This window comes from Podarcis liolepis (assembly GCF_965112155.1).
Source record: "Podarcis liolepis genome assembly, chromosome: 7".
Taxonomy (NCBI): Eukaryota; Metazoa; Chordata; class Lepidosauria; order Squamata; family Lacertidae; genus Podarcis; species Podarcis liolepis.
Genome location: NC_139561.1, coordinates 46,942,603 through 46,951,503, shown reverse-complemented (window position 1 = coordinate 46,951,503; position 8,901 = coordinate 46,942,603). Strand labels below are relative to the sequence as shown.

The 8,901-nt window shown below is 43.0% G+C and overlaps 1 long non-coding RNA gene across 2 annotated transcripts; it reads right to left on the bottom strand.

The window, feature by feature from the left end:
* Positions 1-3,544: 3,544 nt before the first annotated feature.
* Positions 3,545-7,239, bottom strand: LOC310711809. Of its 2 annotated transcripts, none has more exons than XR_014528641.1 (3): positions 7,178-7,239; positions 6,997-7,096; positions 3,545-3,589 (listed from the first exon to the last, which is right to left on the bottom strand). It is a non-coding gene; the product is annotated as an uncharacterized lncRNA (long non-coding RNA). The 2 variants fall into 2 exon arrangements; XR_014528642.1 differs by lacking the exon at positions 3,545-3,589 and adding an exon at positions 4,964-5,036.
* Between the last annotated feature and the right edge of the window lie 1,662 nt (positions 7,240-8,901).

The following is an 8,901-nucleotide window of genomic DNA, read 5'->3' as shown; positions in this document are numbered from 1 at the left end:
CTAAAACTTGTAAACTTTTACATGTTGAGAAGGGAGTCCAGAAAAAATATTTGCCTTATTTAAGGTGTTACAATAAATCTGAGGATGGAAAAAGTTTAAAAATACACACTGTGCTTATATATCTTCTCCATTAATGGTTGTTCTTTTTACCTCTCACAGTTAGGTTCATTTGTTTAACTGCTAATTGCTATTTTAGCAAAATAGTTGGAAAGCATTTTTCATTCAGGCCCTAATCTCTACAGCTGGGGCAGGGAACCTGCAGCCCTCCAGATGTTGTTGGACTCCAACTCCCACCAGCGCTAGCTAGCATGGCCAGTGGTCAGGGGTGGTGGAAACTGAAATCCAACAACATCTGGAGGACCACAGGTTCTTCATCCATGCTATATGGTAAAAAAATAAAATAAAAAGTGAGTTTTGTGCTACAAGTAGAACTTAATAGTGGGTGCTTAGAGTTGCCACCTTTTCTTGGGCTTTCTCTCATGTGTTTAGCAGCAGCAGAGTGAACACACAAAGGATGTCCATCTGCTCTGCCAGCTGCACCATTACTTTATTTTCATGCTATAAAAAGCTTCACTGAATAATTTCCACAATCTCCTGCACAAGAGCCAAATCAGAATATTAAAGGTGCCAATTCTATACTCATTCAGAATGACAAGATTTAAAACTAAATTAAACCATTTCTTTACATATAGTACATTTCTATACCACTCTTCCATCACAGGGAAGTTTACAAAACAACTAGTTCTCCCTCTCTGAATAACTGAGGGGACTTCCAAACAGGGACTTAATATTGTAAATATGTCAGTGAGGTATCCCAAATGGGTCATTGGGAGCAAGTTTTGGTTGGTTTTTAAAAAGCCTATTGGACCCCCGCCCCAAAGGGTAAATTGTTATTAAATAGGGGGAACGTGGTTAGCATTTTTGTGACAATGTTGTGTAGCTGTCATAAAACACTTGATTGCATGAGAAGCTCCTTTGTTTGGAAGTTGCCTTGAGCAGCAACTCCAGTGGGTTGTAATGTGAAGAGGATCTTTTGGTACCTGTACCCAGAAAGTGACCCCAACAACAACCTACCTTCAGGGGATTCTTTCCATCCTGATTTGCCTGCCAAGGAACCACTGCAAAATGGAGAGAATTGTGCAGTGTGTTCAATCTAGGCAGCCACATGAACAGTTCACAGTAGGCAGGAAAAACAGCTGTTTTTTGGCACTGAGGTGAATTGGAACTGTGTTGTGGGAAAGGATGGGTCAACTCTATTTCTTTATTGCTGCGGTCTTTAAATTAGCAATTTCCTATTGCTCCTTTTAGTTGCTTAAAATAACGTTATACAAATGTGGTACTGAACTCCCAATGTCTTTTTAATACCATTGTATATTATTGGAATCATGCTTTTCTTTTTATTATAAGCCACCTTGAGAGGGCTGGGTCCAAGAAAGCATATTTTAAACAATTAAAATAAACAAGCTCCAGTACCACGTCCCCACCAAAAATCACCTCCTCCCCAAACTTGGGGGGTAAAAGGTTAACACTCACCACATTAGTCACATTCCCAATCCATGTAAGGTTCCCTTCAGCAGTTTTTTGTGGGGAGTGAGAGTGGCCCATTCTTGTTTTATTAAATGAGAAACTCTGCTAAATGTAAGGACAGTCAACATCAAGATGGCCATCTGAATAATCTGTCAGGAGGCAGGTGCTGAAATTTTGAAATCAGCTTCCATTCAACTGTATTTGCCTTCTTACTTTTTGTTACTATGGAATTTTGCTGGAAAACAACTCCCCAAGCCTTTAATTTCCTTAGTTGGATTGGTTGCAGCCCAAATATGTGACTTGGTGGCCTTTCTTGACTTCTGGGGGGGGGGGGAGGCTGGTATGAAAGCATAACAGTTGAAAATGGCTTTGAATGAGACTCTTAAGTGCAACCTGTCACTATTAAATGGGACTGCAATTGGGCTGTAAAAGGACAGTTTTGCTCCTAATCAGATGTAAGCAGTTTATGCAGAATGGTAAACCTGTGTTCTGGTCAGGTCAGCATTCTGGCCCTAGTTTGGAGTGAGGCATCACTTATTTATTTATTTATTTTGGACTGCTCTTTTGTGCAAGCATGCTAGATCATGAAAGGTGTAGCTGCACATGTAAACAAATACCCATGGACATCAGGTTTCTTGGCTTGGAGCAACAAACACAGACACACACACGGCTGCTGTTTTGTGCAAATCTGGTAGAATGAGAAACTTCTACTTTGGGGGGGGGGGTGCTTACAGGTAAACAGATACCAGTGTGCATATTCGAACAATGACAATCCCATCTCATTATTTTATATACTGCACATATACTGTGAGGTTGCAAAGAAAGCAGAAAACAAATGCCATTATGTTTCTAATGCTAGTTAATAATAACCACAATAACTACTTCGGCAAGCGAACATTTTCACTGCAGGCTTTTGGCCATCCACAAGTGATTGGCAGAAATAGACCTTTCCCCCATAATAGTAACCATTTAGTTCTGTTTTTCTGAGCCATGCCATACTAGCCTGAGTCTGTCTTGGAATTTTGCCTTTGATATTAAAGTTCTTTCCTAAAACTGCAAGCGAGAGGGTCCCATTCGAGTTACTATATGTATTGAGGGAACGGTGCTTTGCATATGCTCAGAGCCGCTGTTTCCTTAGTATAGCATTATATTGCTTTCCAGGCCCTCTTTTCCACAAATCAGAGATATTTAGATTTCTTCAAGACTTGACAGAGGTACTGGAAAGGATTGATTTAGAAGTCAAAATAAAGTTTGATATTATATGAAGGTGATCTCTTTTATTGATGCAGAGCAGGCTGGAAGCAGGATACTGGGTTACATGGACATCTGTCGCCTCCAGCAAAGCTCTTCTGTTGTTGTTGTCAACTATATTTGTATACCGCCCTATACCTGCAATTACAACACAAAATCACAATATGAAAACACAAAACACATAATAAAACAAAAAACAGCCCAATTTAAAATCCCTCCCTCATATGTTCTTATATCTCTATACATTTGTTTTGCAAATTCTGTTGCAATGGCTACCTTAAAATCAGAGACCCTTGTCCTGGCTTAAACCTTTATTATATGGGAAATGACATCATCTGCAATAGATCGGCTATTTCCAAGGAACGGAGCAGCGCAGCATCAAGCACATTAGCAGGTTAGATCATAACAATTTATTCCCATAAACACTTCAGTGATTCATCCCCCCGTGACGTCACCGTCGGATGTGCTCCAGCTAATTCAGACTAGAACGTTCTCCCTTTTCAGCCCCTGTCTGATTCACACCTGTGTCTGACATAGGGTTTACTATTGTCACTGTCAAAAGAAGTGCAGCAGAGAAAAAAATGTGGGCAATTTGCAACAAATTGCTTGTATCATATCAAGTCTCAGTCATTCGGCTGGCAGCATGTGTCTGGATGGAACGCTCGGCTTTTGCATTTTCTGAAGCTGGCGTTGCTTCCTATAAATGGGAAATCTCCAAGAGGCTAAAGATGATGGTGATGACACACCTTGAGAATGGATTGTCTTGGGCGCAGGTGGGTAGTAGCTTGACTGGGCGATATAATGAGTCATTCTGTGATTTAATCAAAGAGGTTAGTATGTACCCAGTGCTGGGTTGATTGGAACAAGGAAGAAGGAGGGAACCGATGCCTCACAGCAGAAATGGTGTACTACGAAGGCAAGGAATCTTCTTTATCCCAAGGGCCACATCCCCTTCTGAACAACCTTCTGGGGGCCACATGACAGTGGTGGGTGGGGCCAGAGGCAAAAGTGGGCAGAGCAACTAATGTAAACTTTGTACAATAGCTTAGTTTCCACATGTGTTCACACACCCCTCTTTCTCTCTCTCATCCACCCAGGCAAGCAAGGTGCATAATCAGAGTCAAGGACACATTTTAGTAAGGCAAAAATGCTAGGGAAGGATGTGAAGGAAGGCCAGTGATGGGTGTAGCCTAAGGAGGAGGGATTTGGATGTGGAGGAGGTATGAACTCAGGAGAGTCACAAGGACCAGCCAGAGAGACCTGGAGTAGGGCTGGGTGATGTATCGATATACCACCCCAAACCGGTTCGAAGTCCATATCGTACTATTGGTTTCATAGTTTTTGACCTGGCAATATATCGCGAATCATGATATATGTGTGTGTACTATGCAAAAAATCACAATGTGGGAAAAACCGTGAAGCTAGCCAATGCCCCTACATAGCTCCATGCTTATTTCAAACATTGTTATATAGCAGTATATTGTGATTTTTAGCTGGTGATATATCGCAATGTTGAAAACCAGATATCATCCAGCCCTAGCCTGGAGGCCTGCTGTAAATTCTCCATCCTTGATGTGCTATAATCTAACCCAGAGATCTGGGGCCAAACTTCACAGGACATAGAAGAGCCGTGATTTCATGAGAATTTGTTTCTTAAAGCAGTTGCAGATGTGCTCTGATTTTGATAAGAGCAGAGGCGCTGGTGGAGGAGTTGCTGAATGCTTTCCCTCCATTTCCTGATCCAAATTGCCCCCGTCCCAAGCTATTTATTAGGAATAAAATGCAGGACCACTGCTGCTTCTCTGATTACCACCCCCCACAACACACACACTGTTTTAAGGGCAGGGGGAGGAATCAGGAGACCCAACTGTAGATTGCCCACTTCATGCTTGGTTTGATCCTGTTATGGAATGAATACTTACTCATCTTACTCTCCTCGTCCCTCATTTCCTATAAAAGCATTCATCCTATTAAGAATGTAAGAGGAGGAATGTGTGTGATGGTACATTAGTGTTCAGCAGAAAATGGTTAGCCCTGAACCGTGCAACATTAGGAAAAAGAGGACAAAAGGAGGAAGATGATTGAATAGGCCTGCCCAATTTGTAACAAAGGACAGCAAAGAAATTTGGTTCAGTTCTAACTTTGATGACAACCTACCTAATTCACACTTTCTGAAATAATAGTAATGAACCAAAGTACAGTTATCCTTTTAAATTCTCACTTCTCTGAATTTTGTGATGCGGTTCTCCAACCAAATACTGTGTACAAAAAGGCATTACAGTATATTGATGATAACAACATGCAAAGGTGCATTATATTAACGACATTTGCTTGCAAAAATCTGTGTTGGGCAAAATTGCATTCAGGTAAGTATATATTCTGGTTTGCCAGAAGTGGCTTAGTCATGCCGACTCCCTCGGCAAATAAAGCGAGATGAGTGCCGAAACCCCAGAGTCGGCTGCAACTGGACCTAATGGTCAGGGGTCCCTTTACCTTTAAGTATATATTAGTATACTAAAATGCTAACAAATTTTCACAATGACTTAAAAAATAATAATTGCAAACTGAACCAGAAATGTGCACTTCAGACTGAGAAACTGAAACAGGAATTGATAAATTCACCCATCCCTGCTTTTTGCCTGTTAGAAGTTCTCCAAAGTCTCCTGTCTCTCTAGCTTTTTAGAGTTTGTGGAGAATGTCAGTACGTGTACTTGATCTTTCCAAAAGCTATTGACAAAGTCCCTCACTCAGTGGTGACTGGGGCCCACTGGAACTGGTAGGGCAGAAGGGAAAGAATCCAAGAGTAGGTGGAGCCAGAACCAACAACAGGCAGGGCCTACCATAGCTTTCCCCAACCTGGTGCCCTCCGGATGTCATTGGACTACAGCTCCCATCAATCCCAATAAGCGTGTCCAATGGTCAGGGATGTAGCCCAGCAAAATCTGGAGGGTACCAGGTTGGAGAAGGCTGGCTTTCCACCTTAGTGACAGCCAAACCAAAAACTCAAGGTCTATCAATGACTTTGCTTAACACAGTAGGCCCACAACAAACATAAGCAGTTCTTTGTGAAATAATGTGCCATTAGATTATGGCATGCATTGGCATAAGATGTGTCAATGAATGCTGACCTCAATGGCTTTACAGAAAAACTTCATCAAATTCCTGGAAAATAGATCTCCCCAAGGCTACCAGCCAGGGAGGGCTGAAAGCTGCATATCTCCAGTCAGCAGGTCCTTGCGGCAGATGACTGAGGACGGCTCATGAGCTTCTTAGGGGAATCTGGTTGGCAACAGAGCCAATCTGATCCAGCAAGGTAAGTCTTACATTAGCACCAGGTCCTTGATGGCATAGAGCTGAGCCTGTTCAGTGCATTCCCAGGACAAGTGGCTATTTTTGCTGCTTTGGTTCACATTGCTGTATGTGCCAATATATTTTCAAGGAAGGACTGTTCTGTTTATCTGGCTGCAGCTACCAGCCTTGTGCCAGGAACTAAAATAAAACACAACAAAATACACTCTTCTCTCTTTTTTTTAAGCAGCAGAACTGTAACGTAGTTCACGGTCTTGCTTTTCTATTTATTTCACCTTCATCTTTCTTTATTTAACTGTATTTTTATTTAGTTTCACCCAGTGAAATGTAGGCATGTTTTAGGGGGTGAATGTAGCATAGGAGAGGCTTAGCTTCCCTCTGCACTATAAATTTAAAGCACCATGATACAACATTAAACAAAGAATCATGGGAACTCTAGTTTGTTAAGGGTGCCAAGGGTTTGTTGGAGACCCCCCAATTCCCCCCCCTCATAATTCCCTGAGTTCCTCAGGAAGTGGGACTGAATCTTCAACCACTCTCAGAATTGTACCCTGGATCTTAGTTGCTCAGGGCTTTATATGTTTGTTTATTTATTTTAAAATAATTTTATTAAAGCTTTCTTAGTTTACAAAAGTACATGCATTGTCTCTTTTTTCAGGTTGTGTTTTCTACAGGTTGTGTTTCATTTGTTGTGAGACATTAGTGTTGCCTGCACCATAAGGTTGGAAAGAAAAGAGGGGGTGGATCGGCATGGGAAAGCTTCTATTCTTTGTTGTGTGGGGTTTTGTGTCAGCGTTTCAGGGCTTTATAAAGGAACACATGGACCTTGGACCTTGTCCTACAGCTAGCCTTGCACGACTTGGATCTGCTCCCATTAACTAACTAATGCCTTCCCATTGACTCTCTTACCTGTGTATGCACCATCATAATCAAGAACACTAAAAGTACTTCTTCTGGCATGCCAAGTAGACCATTTATTGCTGGAACCTCAAGGTAATTGTTCCCATCTCTGTTTCCATAAATAACTTCAGGGAATCCTATCCCTCCCATGGTGGCAGCCAGGAAGCAGATAAACAAGAAGAGTTCTTACCGAAGTTGTTTATTCACTATTCACAGAGAGAGAGACGAAGGAATGTGGTCTCCTTTTGTTAAGCTCCAAGTAAAGTCCCACCTCCTCAGTCTCTTCTATTCTACATCACCCCTGCACTGGCTGACCTGTGCTTTCTGCCTCTGAGCTTTCTGTTCTTCTACTCTCAACGCCTGGTCCTAGGGAATCAGGAATGTTTTCCAGAGACACTGAGTCGTCAGCTGTCTCTCCCCTGCTGCTGCTGCTGCTTCCTGCTGCTCTCCCAATATTTCCCAGCTTCTCCTCTCTGCAGCTTCTGAACTATGACCTTCTGCAAACCACTGTTCTAAATCTATGCTGTCCTCCTCTTCTCGGGAAGGTGCAGGAAGAGGGTGGGGCGGTTCCCTCCATTCCTCCTCAGTCCAGTCCCTGACAATAACCATGGATGTCCAGCTAGATATTCCCTCAACGCTTAGCAGCATTTGATGGTGTGCATAAAATGTAAAGGCCTCCCATTCTTCTGTATCCAAATCATCCTTCCAGTGTCTTCATGGTAACCATCCACATTCCAAACAAATTCTATTGGGCCCTATGTTTTCACAGTACCAATTGCCCACTTCCTTAGATTTGCACATGGGGATTCAGAGTTTGGAGTTACTCACTGAAGAGCTGTTCAAGCTTTCAGCAAATGTCTTTTAAAATGGAAAGTGGGTGATGATTCATAGCCCCAAGTGCTAATGCCTAGCTGCCATGATTAGTGCCTCATGAGGGATGGAAGCATAGGAATTTTACAGTATTCGCAGTTTGAAATTATGAGTAACTTCAGGGTCTCAGGCTGAATCAGTAGGCATTACTTAATGCCCATTCCTTCAGGAACTCATAAGAATGATATAGTCTTGTTGGCTTCTCTCACAGGGAGGGTGCTGCTTTATACTGATTCAAGCCACTGGCCCATCAAGTTCAGTGTTGTCTACACTGATTGGCAGTGGCTCTCCAGGTTTCAGAGAGAGGAGCTGACTGGAGATGCCAGGAATTGAACATGGGAAATGGTGTGTTGCTTTTGCAATAGTTATGCCCTGGTTGAAATGAGTAGCAGGTTCCTCACTGACTTACTTGGACGTCAGAGCCCAATAATGAGAGCTTGGGGAAAATCCACCCTTGATCCTGATTATAGTTGTCTGCATATGAGAGCAACTGAACTCCAGGATAACTTTTGCAATGTACTGTCAGCTTGCCAAGTGCAAAACTGCGAGATGTCAGCACCCTTGTAGCAGAGCTCCCTGTGAAAGCAGAAAGATTCTGGGCCTGGATGATAATCTTCACATTCTGTGCATAATCACTGCACCTTCTATGCTAAGAGGGACCACAGTGTGTGAGTCCAGAGGTGACATTGTACAGCGGGTTGTGGGGAATCACAGTCATGTATATAAGGAATTATTCAGGAAGCTTAAATGCAGTTCCAGAATGAGGTTGAGGGCCACTTGCAAACTTTTCAGGAGATGGTGCTGGATGCAGGTCCTTGGGCAAGATTGCTGCCATTGCTCCCTTGCTGCCATTCAGACGGGGCACACTGGGTGAGGCAGATCTGCTACACTAGTTTCCTAGCAAGTGGGTCATTTCTGCTGGGAGGGTTGGAGGGGGAGAGGCGGCAGGAAGTTTGGTGTGGTGCAAACACACCAGTGGGGCCAGTCCAGTGCTCCTGCACTGCACCAGCAGTGTTTGCACCGCACCAGCCTCCTTCTGCTGCC